The following is a 19,206-nucleotide window of genomic DNA, read 5'->3' on the forward strand; positions in this document are numbered from 1 at the left end:
ACGCGACAGGATTTTCACGTTATTCATGTCATAACCGGACAGTCATATTCGTCAAATCATCTTACCCTCTCATGCCAATTTTGGTCTACACCAAGTTATAGAGGCGATCATGAGAGCACCCACACGTAGGTGGCTAGATAGATAGATACGTAGATAGAAACGCTCAAAGTGCAAAAGGTTCGCAAAGAAATGATTCGCATTTAATACTAATAGCAGTCGAGGAACGCCGTGCTACGCGAGCGAACTATACCGAAAATGCTTCTGTTTTAGCCAGAGCCTAGCAGACGACGAAAGCCGAATCCCCACATTTTGCGTCACCGGAGCGTATGTTCGCAGCGCCGCCATCGTTGGCGCACGAGGCGAATAGATTAGCCATTTTAAAACAAATACATTAAAGGAAAGCAGCCAGAGCAAGCCCATAGCGCAAACCTGCTCGCCTTAAAAAAATGCCGATAAATAACAAATCTAATTCGCTTATTTACTCACCTACCAGCATTAAATTGTACTGCCCTGCCCTGATATTATGAATTAAGCGCAAAAACATAATATGGCATTATTAACTGTTAGGCTTTAACGTCCCAAAATGACGATATGCGATTGTGAGAGACACCGTAGCGGAGGGCTTCGGAAATTTCGACCACCCCTAAATCTAAGTTCACGGGCCTCGAGCATTTTCGCCTCCATCGAAAATGCGGCCACCGCTGCCGGGTTACAAAAGGACTTCAGCGTGCTCCCCTTCACGAACACTGTCAAAACAGCGTAGCTTATGCCCGTGCTTCATCAGGCTGTATCGCACTTCTATGTTTTTCAAGTCTTACGTTCGTTGGCGCTTGGCTTCGGCGTCTCTTGCGCGAACATCGCGGTTGGTTCGGCGAGGACATGGCCCTTCTCGCATCGGGCGGCTTCTTCATCGGGAGAACGAGAAATGTGCGCCATCTTGAAAGCGCAAACTGCTGAACACTGCCACTGACACGCTATTTTACACTCCACTGCGCCTCACCGTGACCCCGTCTTGGCGCGTTTCTCGAAGGTTCACCCCTCGACGACCTCCGCCCTCGCCTCTCGCAGCACACGCAGCCCTCCACTTCCTACCGAGCCTCGCTCTCGCCACGCTGCGAGGTCACGTGATCACCACTACCACTAACCCAGACATGAAAGCCTCGACTAAGAGCTTCGCTGTTAAAAGAAGCGCGAAAACGAGGATACAGAAAGGAAGGCAGCGCGTGTCCTCATTTCTGCGCTTTATTCAATGTGACATACCGACTCGGCCAACCATCCATTCTTATAAGATACGTGCCTTTACGTTGCCGCATTCAAGCTGAAACCTGTATGGCTGGCTCCTCACTGGTAGCAGGTTTTGGAAATTGCAAAGACTCTCTAACCCGCTTGGCGCGACGTTGGCGCCTTCACGTCAGCTATTTCAACGCCATCCAGCCCAGTGAATGACGCTACGAATTCGGTGGCATGATCTTGACCGCGATGGCTCTGTGTACATAGAAGATGCGTTAAATATGTTAACGTTTCTTAACCTCCTGTAATGCTAGCAGCCACCTAAAGCACCATCATTACAAGAAAATACAGGTAGTAGTCGAGGAACGCCGTGCCACGTCAGCGAACTATGACGAAAATGCTGCTGTTCTAGGCACAGCCTAGAAGGCGACAAAATCCGAATCTCCGCCTTTGCGTCTCCGGAGCGTCGTTCGCAGCGCCGCCATCGATGGCGCACGAGGCGAATAGAAAACGAAGTTAAGCACAAGTGCATTTCGTTGGCTGCGTCAACTTTCATACCAGCATTGTTTAAGGTATGCGGCAAAGTGGAAAAAGCGAATTTATTTGAAAATATAATTTCTAGGATTATGGCACTTAAAGGTGCAATTTATCGCCCATCATTTTGCTGCATAAAGTTTCTGTCTACGCTGTTTCTTCCGAAAGATACAAGTAAAAATGTTAGACCCCCCTTCATTTACGAAGCCGAAACTGAAAGGGAGTTTTGTGTACATTAGATTATCTTGATATGTAGTATTTTTTTAGTTATTGAACAATCATATCAAGTCCGCACATGTAATAATGCTCAAATAGCATTGTTGGCACATCATTTTTAATCATAAAAACCTTAAAATTCCTTTCTTTGACGCTGTCTGTCATTTCGATAATGGCAACAGCAGGACATTTGATATTTTGAAGCATGTTGGCGTCGAGCTTGCCTCAGAATTGATCAGCACCGCACCGTGAATGCATTGGTGCCGCAAAGGAAGCCAGAAATAAAACTGGCGAATTGCCGCTCGAGCAAAGGCACACAAGAGTAAGGTCCAGGATGGAACTAGTTACAAATATCGAGGCTTTTAGCGCTCCTGATAAGTTTGCGTAACCGCTGCATTTGTTTCAAATCTTTTTTGTCGATTTTTTGAGAACATATATTTTTGGTAGTTTTTCATACGCGAACACTCATTAATAAAATTTTTCGTTAGAACTTGGCACACTTCCTAATGACATTAGTGCGTGTACAATAAACCTCAATAAGCAAAATCGTGCCATAAAAGTTATTATGGCTGGCCATTATACGAAGGTGCCTCTAGAGTTAGTGCATAACTTTTTGGTTACTTAAATACCGTGTCTTTAATACTCCTTTCATCTCATTTGTTTTTGTTTTTTCATTGCACAAGCCGATGGTTCCTTTGTGTACATACACAAACTTTAGTTTTTCTATTGAGTAGAATTTAGGAGTGGTACGTATCAGGCCATTTTAAATAAAATTTTTATTTATGAAAAATTTGCAAATATAAGACGTGCTTTAAAACGCACACATGTGCCTAAAATAGCGTGCTTATCATTTAAACTTATCATATCTACTGCATATCACTTTAAAATTTTTTGCAACACTTGGCCGCATACCTTAAAGCTAATGTGCTGTCATTATTCTCCCATTTAATTTGCAAAGCCTGCTAGCAGTGAAGGGCCAGCCATACAGGTTTCAGCTAGAATGAGACAACGCCAAGGCAGGTAACTTATAAGAATGGATCGTTGGGCGACTCGGTATGTCACAATGAATATCCTCGTATTCGCGCTTCTGTGAACAGCGAAGCTCTTAGTCGAGGCTTTAATGTCTGGGTTCGTGGTAGCGGTGATCACGCGGCCTCGCAGTGTGGCGACAGCGAGGCTCGGTAGGAAGTGGCGGGCTGCGTGTGCTGCGAGAAGCGAGGGCGGAGGTCGTCGAGGGGTGAACCTTCGAGAAACGCGCCAAGATGGGGTCACGGTGAGGCGCAGTGGAGTGTAAAATAGCGCGTCACTGGCAGTGTTCAAGAGTTTGAGCTTTCGAGATGGCGCACATTTCTCGTTCTCCCGATGAAGAAGCCGCCCGGCGCGAGAAGGAGCATGTCGTCGCCGAAAAAACCGCGACGTTCGCGCAAGAGACGCCGAAGCTAAGCGCCAACGAACGTAAGACTTGAAAAATAGAAGTATGATATAGCCTGATGAACGACCGACATAAACTTCGCTGTTTCGGCAGTGTTCAGGAAGTGCAGCTGGCCAAATTCCTTTTTTGCGATAGCAATTATATGGACAATCTCAGCTGGTTTTTGCGGTTGCCGTTACCGCCGTCATGCACCGTATATGTATAAGTATGCGTATATATAGAAAAGACCTAAAGAAAAATAATTCACAAAAATGCTTCCGAAGCGCGGAATCGAACCAGGGACCTCTTGTTCCACAGCGAGTGGCGCTAACCGCTAGGCCACGAAACGCAGATCCTCCACGTAGCTAACGGCGAGCGTTATATACACACACCCTTCATCATCATCATCAGTGTTTATTTTTCACCAAAACAGATACAATGGCGAAAAATGGGGGGACGGCAAAAAAGCTGCAGTTATTGCAGCTTGACTAAGCACCGTCCACCCTGCGTCAGCAATGACAGGGTAAAAACAAAATACAAGAATAGAATGAAAAAATAAATAAAATAAAGCAAGTAATAATACAAGTAAAAGGCGAAGTAAATGACAGGCCAAGGTATACAAACAAAAAGGAATATTTCATAAACACATGAGCACAATAATTCGTAGAGTGTGTATCATTGCTTTTGCACATAAGAAAGGTACACAATGAGGTACACAGGAATGATAAAAAAAAGAAGACAAAAAGAATGATGCGAAGCAACACAGAGTGACTTATGTAAACAATACAAACCTACAAAAATAGTGTTTGTACATCGATAGTGTTTAATTTGTCGATATTTATGTCTTGCTGCTCATATGAATTGAGTATAGTTGTCAACATATGGCTAAGCCTTTGGGTGCCGTAATTGGTGCGAGATAACGGAATTTTCCACGGGGGTTTATATCGATTTTGGCAGCAGTGACAGTGGTGTGCGCACGTCTTTTTACAAGCATCTACTGCATTTTCCCGATCTCGACACCGGTCGATATCGAGCACTTCTGAACACTGCTAAACAGCTGCGTGCGGGAACTACTATCTCATCGACGCCTGCCAGCGAGCACGGCGACTGACTGCAAGCGACGACTGGTGTACGAGCCTTCAACCAGACACAGCCACTGGTCCATATATTTCCGGAACCGCCCCCACGGACCGGCATTTTGGGAGCAGTGACAGTGGTGTGCGCACGTCTTTTTACAAGCATCTACTGCATTTTCCAGATCTCGACACCGGTCGATATCGAGCACTTCTGAACACTGCTAAACAGCTGCGTGCGGGAACTACTATCTCATCGACGCCCGCCAGCGAGCACGACGACTGACTGCAAGCGACGACTGGTGTACGAGCCTTCAACCAGACACAGCCACTGGTCCATATATTTCCGGAACCGCCCCCACGGACCGGCATTTTGGCAGCAGTGACAGTGGTGTGCGCACGTCTTTTTACAAGCATCTACTGCATTTTCCAGGTTGGTGCACAGGTTCTTGCATTGATCTATGATAGGTTTGTGCAATATTTTTAGCTGCTGTCGCTGCTGCCCTGTGATTTATTTTTCTTTGTGTTTGCTGTGAGTCTCTGTACTTATCATGTCAAAAGAAATTGCCAAACTATTGCAAGATTTTAAAGAGGAAATGAGAACTGAGTGGAAAAGCACGAAAGAAGCTTTCGAACGAGGCATGCGCACAGACGAGCGCAAGATGCGTGCGGAATTTGAGGAAATCAAATTGAGCTTAAGTCATGTTGGCGACAGTCTCGATGATGTGAATCGCCGACTTGACTTTGTTCTGAACGAGAACAAACAAATCAATAAAGAAAATGACGCTCTCAAACTCAGGATCCTCACCCTCGAAAAGGGTCTTGCTACCTGTCAAACGAACATGTTAAAATCTGAGCAATACTCGCGAAATCGAAATATTGAAATCAAGGGAACTGTAAAGGCAGCCGATGAGAACCTTGCACATGTTCTGATGAAAGTTGGACAAGCTATCGGAGAACCCATATCAGCCTGTGACGTCGATGTGTGTCACCGGGTGCCAAGTAAAGATAAAGATAAACCAAACATTATTGTTCAGTTCCAACGCCGTGAAAAGCGTGACAGGGTTCTCAATGTCGCTCGAAAAAAGAAGATAACGAACGCTACTATCGGCTTGCAAAGTGACGCCCCCATCTATGTCAATGAGCACTTGTGTCCGGAAATGAAGAGACTACTGGGCATGGCAATTTCACGAAAGCGTGAACATGGTTGGAAGTTTGTTTGGACAAGAAACGGAAACATTTTTGCCCGTCAAATGGAGACGTCACCTATCGTGGCAATCTGTCGAGAAAGTGACGTTGAAAAAATTAGCAGCGCTTAACAAGTGAAGCTTTTGAAGTATTGGGTGATGGCTTCTTTTTTACCATGTTGTTGGCTAGTTATATCACCGCTGAGGACATTCAGCGCATTGTGAATTCTAGAAAAAACGCCCGTGGCCTGTTCAAAGTGATGCATTTAAACGCCCGATCACTTCAACCAAAAAAGGATGATGTCACTTCGCTTTTGGAATCGTGTGGCACAAACTTTGACCTTTTAATGTTCACAGAAATGTGGTATACTGATGAGTCAGAACATTTGATGCTGCCAGGGTTCAATCACTTCTTTTTAAATCGCACGGAGAGTAGAGGGGGTGGCGTTGCCATTCTAACAACACTTGAGTTGTTGTGAAGTAATCGAAGAATATAGTCTTGTCACAAAAAACTACGAATCACTATGTCTAAAGAAGGGCACAAATGTATTTGCTGTTCTCTATCGCCCTCCTGGTGGTTCTACGGCTGACTTCCTAACATTTCTTGATCGACTTTTGTCACATGCAAGTGCTATGAATTATATGCTTACCGTAGGTGGCGATTTCAACATAGATGCCTCGAAGAACTCAGTCACAAGTACTGAATTTTTTTCCGTGCTTGAGTGCAACTCATTTAAAAATGTCATTACTATGCCTACGCGTATTACTGAATCTACAGCGTCATTGCTGGACATGTTTGTTACAAATTCTACCGCAGAAGAAACAATTTCAGGGATGATCAGTTCTGACATAAGCGATCACTTGCCTATATTCATTTTCCTAAAAATGCATACCAATTTGGCCTATGTAAAACCAGAAAAATTCATGTACCGCTCAATAACACCAAACACATTGGAGCACTTTAGGTGCCGCATCATGCAGACAAATTGGAATAATATAATGGCTGATGAAGATGCAAACGACTCATATAACAACTTTATTGCAACATTCAAGGAACTTTACTTCGAAGCATTTCCTCTTAAGGCACATCACAGGTCAAGCAGATCGCGGAAGCCATGGATAACAAACTACCTTAAGCGTCCGATAAACCATAAAAATAAACTTTACCACCAGTTCGTCAAAACACGTAATGCGAACTTATGGGCTGAATACAAGGCTCTTAGAAATCGGTTAAATAAAGAAAAAGAAAGGGCGAAAAGAGACTACTACAGTCGTATTTTTGACCTAGAACGTCCAGAGCAACGTAATACCATGTGGAAAAAGTTAAATGAAGTACTGAACAAAGGAGCCCCTGCCGCCAAGATAGATAATCTTGAAATAGATGGAAGGATATTAAACGGCATCGACCTTGCAGAAAAATTTAATGACTTCTTTGTGAAAATAGGAAATGCCAGTCAGAGCGCGCAAACAACAACTGACATTACTAGGTTATCAAACACGCTTTTTCTTAAACCGATTTCCGCATCTGAAGTAATTACGCTATTCGGTAGAATAAAAAATAGTCGGAGCTGTGATCCTGACGGCATACAAATGCGACCAATAAAGTATGTATTAGACCTCATAGCGGAAGTGCTAGCACATATGTACAACTTAGTGTTATCAACAGGTATTTTCGCAACCAACATGCAACTAGCGAAAGTTACTGCAATATATAAGGCTGGAGATAAAAACAACTTAAGCAATTATCGCCCAATATCTATACTACCAGTTTTCTCAAAATGCCTTGAAAAATTAATAAACCGTAGAATTGACAGTTTCTCGAGAAAACACAATCTAATAACCGAATGCCAATATGGTTTCAGAAAGAAACTTTCAACAGAAAGGGCCTTACTAGCACAGAAAGAAATCATACTTTGCAATATCGAAAAGAAACTTTTGATATTGGACTTTTGATATATTTGGACTTTAGTAAAGCCTTTGATCGCGTATCTCATGAACTGTTATTAAATAAATTAGAATGCTATGGATTTAGGGGAATACCACTCAAACTTATGCAGTCATATCTGAGTGCGCGGTCTCAGTATGTTGAGATAAATGGCTTCAAATCGAGCACACAACCAATTAAAACCGGGGTACCACAAGGTAGTATTCTGGGGCCTGTATTGTTTTTAAACTACATAAATGATATAGCCAGAATTGGTGAAAATTGCAACTTCATAATATATGCCGATGACTGCACATTATTTTTTACTGGAAAAGATTTTAGTACTCGCGAGGCTTTAGCGGCCAACACCTGTTATAAGCTTCGTGATTGGTCTACCAAGAACAATTTAATGTTAAATGAATCAAAAACAAAATGTGTCCTTTTCCGAGCTCTCGACATATCCCTGCAGGTACCAAATTATGTTACCCTAGGCCCATACAAAATTGCAGTGACCAAATCAATTAAGACGCTTGGAGTGGTTTTTAATGAACATATATCCTGGAATGAGCATACAGACCATATTAGCTTAAAGTTGAGACGGGTGGTTGGCACTTTAAATCGTTGTCGACGTCTTTTGCCCGTTACTATAAAGCGAATGATATATCAGGCTCTTTTCCATGCCCACTTGAACTACTGCGCTTTAGTTTGGGCAAACACTGCGTCCACAAATTTAAATAAGCTAAAAATACTTCAAAAAAGAGCGATCAGGGCAATAGAAAACATACCATACCTTGAACACACAGGACAACTTTTTGTTAAACATAAAATTGCTATGGCTAACGACATATACAAATTCAGGTTACTACAATCCTACATTAGCGCAAACAGAGGGAAACTCGACGCATTTCTGACACTTGCAAATCTTGAACATACTCAAAGAATTTACTTTCATCGATCTAAGCATTTGGGTGCCGCTTGACGGATGCTTGACGGACGCTTTACCGCTTGACGGACGCAGAGACGGCAGGCGCATACATGCGTTTCTTCATTACCAGCGAGATGGCGCTAGGAGCGCGACGGGCGGACTTAAAAGTCGTCGGCGAGCTCGCTCGCTTCTTATATTTGCGCAGGGAGAACCTTGCCTTTCCGCTGTCTGCTCGCGCGCTTTTCTCGTGGTGAGGGGAAGAGGAATGTTTCGAGCATTCACCGTGATGTCCGCGCTCATGTTACGGAGCGTACGAAAGTCACTCGAGCTCAAGGCACGCCGCTAAACGAACAAACAGAAGATGAGCGCGAACTATCAAGTGTCAGAGCTCGACACTTGAAGCACGCTAGTTTCCTTCGCTGCTTCGGCCGCCTTTGCAACAGGAGCGCTGTTCACACTGAGAGTATCCATTGTCACAGCTTATTCGCGCTCGTTCGGTGTATATCTGTGCGTTCGTTTCGTGCGTGCTTCACTTGATAGTTCGCGCTCATCTTCTGTTTGTTCATTTAGCGACATCCTTTGAGCTCGAGGGACGCGCTGGAAATTTCAAGCTGCTTCCCGCTCTTCGCGTTTCGGTCCCCTTTGTTGCTATCAGATTCATTGCTTAGCTGTTTTCAATGAAACGAAAAGCCCAGCAGCTTAAACGAGTTGCAGACCCGCTGAGGTAACCACCGCACCGGATGTGGTACCGACATACGGAGAGCCGCTGCAGTGCATTCCCCTGATAAGTCACCTTTCATGGCAGCGCCACCGCGCTCTCGTCACCGTCATGGTATAGGGAATATTCGTGAAGTGAAGGTCGCCTATGCTCCCCCTGCCCGCCTGGTCAGCTAGCGTTTCCCAACTCTTACTAGCCACAGTAGTTGCTGCCGGGGGTTCCTACAGCGTAGCAGCGCGTCCATCACGGGCCGCTTCGCGCTGTCATGCCCCCGCGTGTCGTCCGAATACCGGCCGAATAGCTTCAATGAAATGCTAGTCGTGCTGAAGAAAGGCGGGCTCGCATACGTGCTCAGACGCAGGAACAACGTGCTGCCGCACGTGCGTCTAACGCAGCAGCTCAACGCCGAAGGCGCCAAGACGCGGTCCTGCGAGAACAGGAGGGTCAGGTGAGGCGACAGCGTCGACAAGACCCGGCAGTTCGAGAGCACGAAGCGGACGAACCTCGTGCCCGCCGTAGGGATGCCACAGTTCGAGAGCACAAAGCAGAGGCACATCGTGCCGGTCTTGAGGATGCCGCAGTGCGAGAGTACGAGGCTGAGGCGAGGCGACAGCGTCGACAAGACCCAGCAGTTCAAGATCACGAAGCGGAAGCACATCGTGCCCGTCGTCAAGATGCCTCAGTGCGGGAACGCGAGGCCGAGGCGAGGAAACAACGCCGACAGGACCCTGCAATTCGAGCGCAGGAAGCGGCTGCGCATCGAGCTCGGCGTGACGATGCAGATGTGCGAGAACGCGAAACCGAGTCAAGGCGACAGCGGCGCTTGCCCCAAGTAACCGCGTCTTGCCCAGAGGCATCAGATTTGACAGCAGTCACCGCACATTTCGAAAAACAGTTCTTCAATAACCCATTTGGATATGCATGTGATGTTTGTGATCGCCTTTGGTTTAAGCTCACCTCTTGCCCATCCGCGTAGGTCATGTGCCCCTGCTCGCTACCGAGTGTCCGAACGAAGACGTCCATTCCTTCATGCTGTGTTCAACATGCCGCGGGGCACTGCAAAGGAATGCAATACCAGCCCTCTCTCGCAGTAACGGCTACGTTTACCCGGCCATTCCCGCTGAGCTGCCTCCACTGAACTTGGTGAGTGAACGTTTGATCGCTCCCCGTCTACCATTCATGCAAATTCGTCGCCTTATGTACGGTTGAGGACAGTATGGCATCGTCGGCCCCGTCGTTAACGTTCCCGTCGAAGTAGATACAATGGTTAAATCGTTACCGCGAAACGTCCACGCAGATCATGCCATCAATGTTCACATTAAGCGAAAGCTTCTAAACAAGACAACATACCTCTCTGGTCTTGTGAAAACATCCGAGTTGAAACCCTGGCTCGATGTGTTGTGTCGGAGTACATTGTACAAGTACTTTGGTATCACTCTGGACGCTTCTGCTTTAGATGCTCTTCCCGACGACGATGCATTTCAACTGCTTGAGGATTCCGTCGAAAGCTTGCCCCAGTGACCGGACGTAGAAAATCCTGTTGATGCATGTGTGGCGCTTAATGCATTCGAACAGTCTGTTGTATGGGACGAAGAGCGCTACTTGGCCATAGCTCCTGGTTAACACAAACAGCCTCTCAGCATATTGTACGACGAAAGAGCGGAAGAAATCTCCTTCCCTCAGATATACCTTGGGAAGCCCCGGCGAGTTAAACCAGAAGCGCATCCCCCACCCTTTACGTATACTACCTATGAGATACGTCGCAAAGATTGTCGCGGTGTTTCGCCTCACCACATCCTGTTCATGGCAATGAAGATGCTCCGATTTAGAGTCAGTCGCAGCCTGGCCGTCACTTTTCGTGTCAACGACAACACCGAGAAAATCACGCGCCAAATGCTTGAAGACGAACACTTCATTCAGAATTCTATTGACCAAGACATGGCATTTATGAAGGGCGTTTCCAACACTGTCCACTACTGGCAGCAGCGAAAGAAAGATGTTTTCGCTATGAAACGCCCGCTTGGCAAGCCGACTGCGTTTCTCACCCTGTCAGCCTCAGAGATGCACTGGCCGCGATTACTCACTCTGCTTGAGCGGTTGCGCCATCAAGATTCTGGCTTAGAAGTGCACGTGTCGGAAATGACATCAATCTACCGTGCCCAGCTCGTCAACAGTGACCCCGTAGTGTGCGCCATTTACTTTCACAGGCTCGTGTGCGTCATCCTAAACATCCTGTGTAGCCGCACTCACTCTCTTTCAAGCCTTACCGCGTCGTGGACTACTTCAAGCGAATTGAGTTCCAGCACCGAAGCAGTCCACACGCTCACATCTTGCTTTGGCTGGAGAACGCACCTGACGAAACCGTCTGCCCTGACATGCCAGAAACGATGCGCCTCGCAACGCACCTCGTGTCACTCGATACATCTTTGTTGCCGCGCCTTCGTACTCAAGTGCACCAACACACGCACACTTGTTACAAGCGCGCTCGCTGCCGTTTTGGCGCTCCTTTTTGGCCCACCGAAAAGTCCATGGTGCTGCTTCCCTATCCCCCCACAGAATACGATGCCGAAGCCGCGCGGCGCGTGACACTTAAAGAACGCTTTTTGCAGATGCACGCCGCTCTAGAAAGTACATACTACGACAATATCAGTCAATTCCTTCAACACCACGCAGTCACATCCCATGAAGAGTACGTCTCCGTGCTCCGCGCTGGCAGTACGCGCCCGACCTTGTTTATCCAACGAACAGTGCAGCAAAAGTGGATCAACGCATTCAACCCGTGGGTCGCCTCTATGCTAGACTCAAACATGGACCTTCAGGTGATCCTGGACGCGTACTCGTGTGCGACGTATGTCGTAGATTACGTGAAATAAGTCGAATCGCGGAGTCTCAAATCAGCACAATGCTGTCTCGGACATTTTGGCAAAACACTGCGAACATACCTTATGGCCAGGCACTTCGTGTACTTGGCGTTAAGATGCTCAAAGCTGTGGAGATGAGTGCTCAGGAAGCTGCTTGGACACTGCTCCGACAGGATATGTCAGAGTCAAGTACACGGATCTTGTATATTGCCACATGCCTCACGGAAGAGCGCACACGCGTTCGCAAAACGCGCGCGCAGATGGAAGCAGCTGGAGTCGACGCGGCGTCAGCGGATGTGTGGAAATTTGGGGTGTTGGGGAGATACGAAGACCGCCCCGATAGCTTGGAACACGTGTGCTTGGCAGACTTTGCAGCGCTTTACAATGTCCACTCCTACCAAAAGCGCCGCGATCTAGCCATCATTCGTTACCCCTGCTACTCCATCGACGACTCACTAAACTACAAGCGAGAAGCGGTTACGCTGTTTCTTCATTTCCGCCGGGAAGTGGACATTCTTGATGGTATTGCTTTTGAACATATTTACGCCGAAAACGTGGATGCCTTGCTTCTGAAGCGATCTGAATATGACCGCAAGCTCGACATGCACCAGCTGCGTGACATATGCCTCCAGATGTGCGCAGACGACGCTCATGATACCGAATCGCGCAGTAAAATTCACCCACGGCACGCTCGTTCGTTCGACCAGAACGACGACTTGTGATTTAGTTGGAGCCCCTGATGCCAACTTAGTAGCGGCAAAAGGTCGTTGCACTGCCGTCTGCACGCGTCAGGACGTCATGACCGGTGACGCCTACAGGGAAATGGTGCGGCTCACCAACAAGGAGCAGTTCGAATTTATTGGGGAAGTCATCCGCCGCCTAACGTGCCCTGCCTCCGACCCGCTCAGAATTTTCCTGACTGGCGCGGCAGGTTGTGGCAAGACCTTCGTTCTGCGGCTTATTATAGACGCCTACAACCGCTACACCAACACCGCCTCCACGTCCACGCACACCGCGTAGGTCTCGTGCGCCACAACAGGCAAGGCAGCGGTTGCCATCGGCGGACTCACCGTGCACGCCGCGTTCAAGCTGAGTATGCGCACCGACGGGGGCTTGCGTAATGGAGACCTTAACTCCTTCCGTTAAGCGTTCACCAACATCAAGTGCGTCATTGTTGACGAATGCAGCATGATGAGCAGCGACACTCTCGCGCGTGTGGACGACCGTCTGCGACAGATAACTGCAAACTACAATGAACCTTTCGGCTGCTTGGACTTCATCCTGTGCGGTGACTTGCGCCAGTTGCCCCCGGTTCGCGCAAGCGAGGGGCACAAACGCAGTAGGACACGGGACAACATCTTTAACACCCACGTCACTGGCATCACCTCTCCTACTTTCCACTTACGCAAGTCGTCCGCCAGAGCGACGCCAAGTTTTCCACCGCCTTGTCTAAGATTGGCGATGGTCGTGCGCTCGAAAAGGAGGAAGTCGACATGCTTCAAGCCCGTTTTGTCTCCAAGGACGACGCGAAGCTTCACTGTCCTCACGGCGTCAGGCTGTTCTATTCCAACAAGGAAGCCGAGGCGTACAACGCGCAGGACGCCGTCCAGGACGTGGACGCTATTTACGAGGCTAATGCAGACGACACCATTGTCGGCTACCGCAGTGACGCCGACTGTGAGAGTACGAAGCGTCGGTTACATTCCCTTACCACTTCTGAGGTTGGCAACCTGCCGCGAAAACTTGTGGTATGTTCAGAATAGCCATACATGCTTACCCTCAACATTGACGTGTCCCACGGCTTGGTTAATGGAGCGGTGGGTCAACTCACGCACGTGCAGTTGGATGAGTTGCGCCTCCCCAAACGCCTTTGGCCCCACTTTCCTTCTAAAGCAACAGGCAACATTGCTCGAGTCAAGTCGAAGACTATTCGCGAAGTTACGGGTCCTGTCGTGCCTGTCGACTCCGTGCCCATCGAACTGTGCACCGCCACCATCACTTTGGACAAAAAAACGGGTGTTTCTTGCCGTCGCAAGCAATTCCCCGTAATGCAAGCGAGTGCTCTCATCATACACAAATCTCAGGGGGGAACATACAGCCAGGTGGTGTACGAGTACCACAAGCGCCATCCTCAGATGCTTGTCTACGTTGCTTTGAGTCGAGCCACCACACTGAACTGACTTTCCTTAACAAACGCAGAACAGGACTTCACATTTTACCATGGTAGAGAAAATCCCGATCGGGCCTTGTCGGACGAATTTCGTCAATTGGAAAGTCATCGACTTAAAGGGGCCCTGCAACACCTTTCTTAGTTATATTGGAACAGTCTCATTATTAACGTATGACTCTTCACGAGTCATATGCCGCAAAAAGTTTTCGAATCCGTCAAGTCTAAGTGGTGTTATCAAATTATAGAGATCACGTTACGCAGCTTTCTCCCTCAACTCAACGCCGCGAGCGCGCGGAAAGCTAGGCAGCGAGTCGAGGAAGGGAGCGCAGTGGAGCGAGGCTCCGCCCAAGAGCGCCGGCGGAGTTTTTTTCTTCATTTTCTTCTCTCTGACGTCTGGGCGTAACCACGTGGTCTGTGCCGCCACTTCCGGTCGGCTTGCGTCGTTCTCGTCGAGCGGAGCCGATCGCACTGTGTATCGCGCGTGCTTGAAAACTGCGCGTCGGTTTGGTAATGTTGGGTGTGCACCTCGAACGCCGTAGTGTTTTCATCGCTCTGCCAACCATGGAAGCAAACCTGCGCGCTCGTTTGGATCGAATGACAGCTGAGATCGGTTTCGGCCCATACTCCGATACACCGCCTCGTAAGACGGCACTGGCAGACGACCCCGAAGCGCCGCCATTACCGGACGCCAGCATTAGAGAGTTTTAGTGCTGGGTTCCCGCGGGCTTGGGGGCGCGCGGTCCCTTGCGCTCTTTTGTATTCTCGGTGGATGCGGCTGGGAGTACAAAGGAACGCAAGAGCGTGCGTACGCAGGTGGCTTAGGGTCCCCAGTGCTAAAACTCTCTATTGTTATCGGAGACACGCTGCGCCCCTGCCTCGCTCGGTCGTGAGAACATGCCGACGATGCAGTTCTCAGCTCACGAGGCAACACTCGAATGGCTGCCACTCTCAACGGCAACCGGCGATGGTCAAAAGCACAGAAATATTCACGTTTTCGGCACTGCGCATGGCGAAGAAAACGGAACCACGCAACTACGAGCAAACGAGCTGTCGGTGAGACCGGAAGTGCTAATATTAATGTTTGTTCGGTGTTTTTAACGCGATAACAGAATATAAACATACATATTATCTACTTATTGAACTCAAAATTAACAACGAAAGTAATAATGAGGGTGTTATCGTGATTATAACATCAGCCATTGGTGGAACTGCCGACAATCGCGTCATATTTTGCGGACTAATGCATCATTTGTCGAGAGAAGAGGGAGCGATTTTCAGCTGACTTTGAGAATTTATTGTAAATTTCAGGCCGTGCGCATCGCTATAATATTTGGCTCGCGTGTTCTCGGGAGCCTCGACTACCGATCGGCAGCGCTTTTTGAGCATGCTCGAAAAGTGTTGCAGGGCCCCTTTAATACAATCGCCGCCAAGCAGGGTGTCGGAACGGAACGAAAACCGAAAAAGAAAAAAAGAAAAAAACGATATTTTTGACCGGAACGAAAACGTAACCGAAACTTTATATATTATTTCGTTCCGGCATGAAACCGAAATTTTTTCAATCGTTTTTCGGTTCACGAGAAAACTTCGCGATTCGGAACAACTGAGCTCGTGCAATGTGAGCATATCTCAGGGTACAGTACTAGCGCGTACCTCAGGCAGGAATTCCAAAGCAAAGATATGTTGAAATTGTGCGAAAAACGAAAACAGTGACAACCAGAGATGTTTATAATAACGCATGTCTACTTTTGCGCGCCTGCCACGCAGGCCAAAGTGAAAATGGCATTGTCAGCGCTGAAGTTTGTTACAGCGAAAGCTGTTATGAGATCACAACAGCTGATTTTGGGGCCATAGTTGTCCGCCGCTGCCGGTGTCCGTGACTGCTATCCATGACTGATATCCATGACTGCTATCCATGCCGGTGCCATGACTGCTAATAAAAAAAAATGAATAAGAAACATATTTCTAGGGTTGGATGGGATTTTAACCCGCGCCCCCGGCGTGGCAGTCGGGTCTTTTACCACAGTGCCACGCTGGTGCTTGTAACTCCTTCGCAAAAATACTCTATCGGGGCGTCATGTCGGGTGGGGAATCGAGTTAACATATGTAATATAGCGTGGCAGAAGAGTAAAATAACAACCAGTCATCACACAAGGCTATTAATAGCACAAAGTGTGGGGTTTAATGCTTCCCACCAGTGTTGCGGAGTTGCCACTCCCGAAGTGAAATGACTCCGAAATCATTCCACATTTTCGCAAGCGCGGAATGGAATGGGGGCAACGCTTGGAGGAATGGAATGAGAATGGAATTAAGCGCCCTTTTCACGCAATAGAAGGGGAATGGAATTACATCTTTTTCCGAAAATAGAGTACGTTTTCGTCTACGTGCTGTTTTTCAAACTTCAAACATTAGTAAGTCATAGCCTTGAATTTAACAATAAAGTTGTATTTTTAAAATGGCTAGGCTCAATATAAGCACGGTACATTTATAAGCAACGCGCCTACTACAAACAGAGGCATAAGTTAGCGTACAAACAAATTCATTATCCCAGCAGGTACTGAAGGGAGAAACAAGCTACCCCTGCGCGTTTGTTCGCATTGATACCCCCACACGAAAGTGGCGAATACTCTATGCACAGCCTGATCTTTATCTCACGAGCAGTTTAGTACCTGACACACGTGAATAACCTTTGCGACAACGAAGACACTGCATACCTGCGCACAGGCGAACACAGAAAGTTCTCCTCACCACATCCATGCTTGCGAGGCGCGCTTGACAACCATGAGTGCTGACGAGCAGTGCGGCCCAGTGTTCCGTATTCGATGCAAAGGCACAAGGTGGCCGACAGGTGCACTGTTCCAACTAATACCAGCAGATCTAAAGGGATTTGTTCCCCATATTAACCAAATCTTAGTTTTCTTCATATTCACGACCGCTCCAGTAGCGTGGCAAAACGACTTAGTCTTCTTGAATACTTTTTCAGCATAAAAATACGCTATGTCGGCATTTTAGCATTAAGACATTTAAGGTTAAACAATATTAAAACATCGTACCATTCGTTCAAACATGCTGACCATGCAAACACTATAGGTAGCGGGATAACTGCCCCTATGGGTATTAGTAGGGTCGCTGTACTGCACGAGATATGTCACCATGCTACAATCCCTCGACCTTGGTCACGTGTTTTGCGTACTTTTGCAGTTCTTAATGCCTCTGATGACATTACCTTTATGGGGCGTTCATTCTTGACTCGATAAAACTATCAAGATGCCTTTCCTACTTTGAGGAAAACAGGAATGGAATTGAACTGCCCGGCCATTCCCGGAGTGGGAATGGGCTAAGTTTTTTTCATTGCGAGGAATTGAAAGGAATGGAATTGCGGCAAGTTCTAATTCCGCGGAATGGAATTGGAATGGTAAGGAGGCTCCCATTCCGCAACACTGCAAGTTCCCACCAACTGCAAAGTGCTCAGCCGTAATTCCTCATCGTCATCAGCCACATCACAAAGTGCACTGACTTATACAGATGTGTAGCGGGTACCACGTTTCTCCAAAAAAGTAACGAAAAATTGCATAGTAGGAACTACGCTACTTGAGAAAAATTACGATGATTTATGGCGTAGTGGGTACCTTGCATGTGTACTTGTATTAGGTGCCCCAAGAGAATCTACAACGGGCTCTACAAAGTCCGTTCTTCTAGCTTTCGCTGTGACTGTGCTGCGTGTTCCCCGCAGGCCTGGCGATCCTTTTATCAGAACAGCAGTCTCGGACATCAGAGAGTACACTCAGTGACGTGCTGCTTCTGAGGTCGTGCTCACTCGCTTGACACTAAGCACTGACCCCACTAAACAATCGTATTTGTCTTTTGAGAAAATAAATACTATGACTTTGATATTAATACGGCTTTGTGCAAGTTTGTAGGAATTCGTGGTAGAGTTGCTCCCGCTCCTCTGAAGAACGTGTTTTACCCTTGTCCCACTTTCCAAGTCACTACATCACAAATCCAATATTCTTTATGATTACCTTAACTTCAAATTTTTGCGCAAAAAACCGTTACGAACCGTTACGGAACATATTTTTTTTCGTTCCGGAACAGAAACGGAACGGAACTTTTGGCGGTGGAACGAAACTAAAACCGAAACGAAAAACATTTCGTTCCGATACCCTGCCGCCAAGTGCCCCGCCGTCCTCCAGTCACCGCACATATTTGCAATTTGCGATATGAACGTACGCTCGTTGCCCGCTCACGCCGTCGATGTCTCGCACGATCACGTCATCCGCGAGGTACATCTACTGTGCTTCACGGAAACCTGGATGGACAGTGCCGTCGAACTGCAAGGACACAAGTGCGTGAGCCTCGCAAAACGACAAAATCAACCAGCTGCTGGAGTCGCCCTTTACGAACGCTTCGACGAGACCACACTTTTACCGCGCAGCGTTCCATACCAACTCATCTCGCTGCCCCAGATGAGTTGTGGTGATGCATGTGCCGTGAAAACATCACACGGCTTCGTCGTCGCAGCAGTGTACATTTCCCCAGCAACATCGCGGAAAGACATCATGAACTTCTTGCTGCACAACATCTGCACAACTCCTGAAGCTGCGAGCCTCACTTCGTACAGCATTACAGCTTCTTGCTATCGCATTCATTGCTTCGCGCTTTCGGCGAAACTGTGATTTTTTTAGATGGGACATTGGGAAGCGGCTTTTGTGCTGGGCTTTGTCCGTAGTTCCATTGGCGACCGTCCGCTTTCTAAAACTTACCATAGCCATCTGTAACATATTGAGCGCGCGCTCGCGCCAAGGAAATGTCTTCCTCGCCTTGTTCTTCGACCGCCTGGATGATGATACGTGCAGAGCACTTTAGGAACCCGGGCTGCCGTGTGCTGTCCTAGCTTAGCGTAACGCAGACAAAACCACGTGTGCTGGCACGCGCTGGCGATTTCGGGCCTGTGTAAGGG

At 47.6% G+C, this 19,206-nt stretch overlaps 1 protein-coding gene across 1 annotated transcript in view; it reads left to right on the forward strand.

Moving 5' to 3' along the window:
• LOC119374024 (uncharacterized) overlaps window positions 1–19,206 on the forward strand; it is a 35,548-nt gene that overhangs the window by 12,768 nt on the left and 3,574 nt on the right. The window lies entirely within an intron of this gene.

Source organism: Rhipicephalus sanguineus, chromosome 11 (assembly GCF_013339695.2).
Source record: "Rhipicephalus sanguineus isolate Rsan-2018 chromosome 11, BIME_Rsan_1.4, whole genome shotgun sequence".
NCBI lineage: Eukaryota > Metazoa > Arthropoda > Arachnida > Ixodida > Ixodidae > Rhipicephalus > Rhipicephalus sanguineus.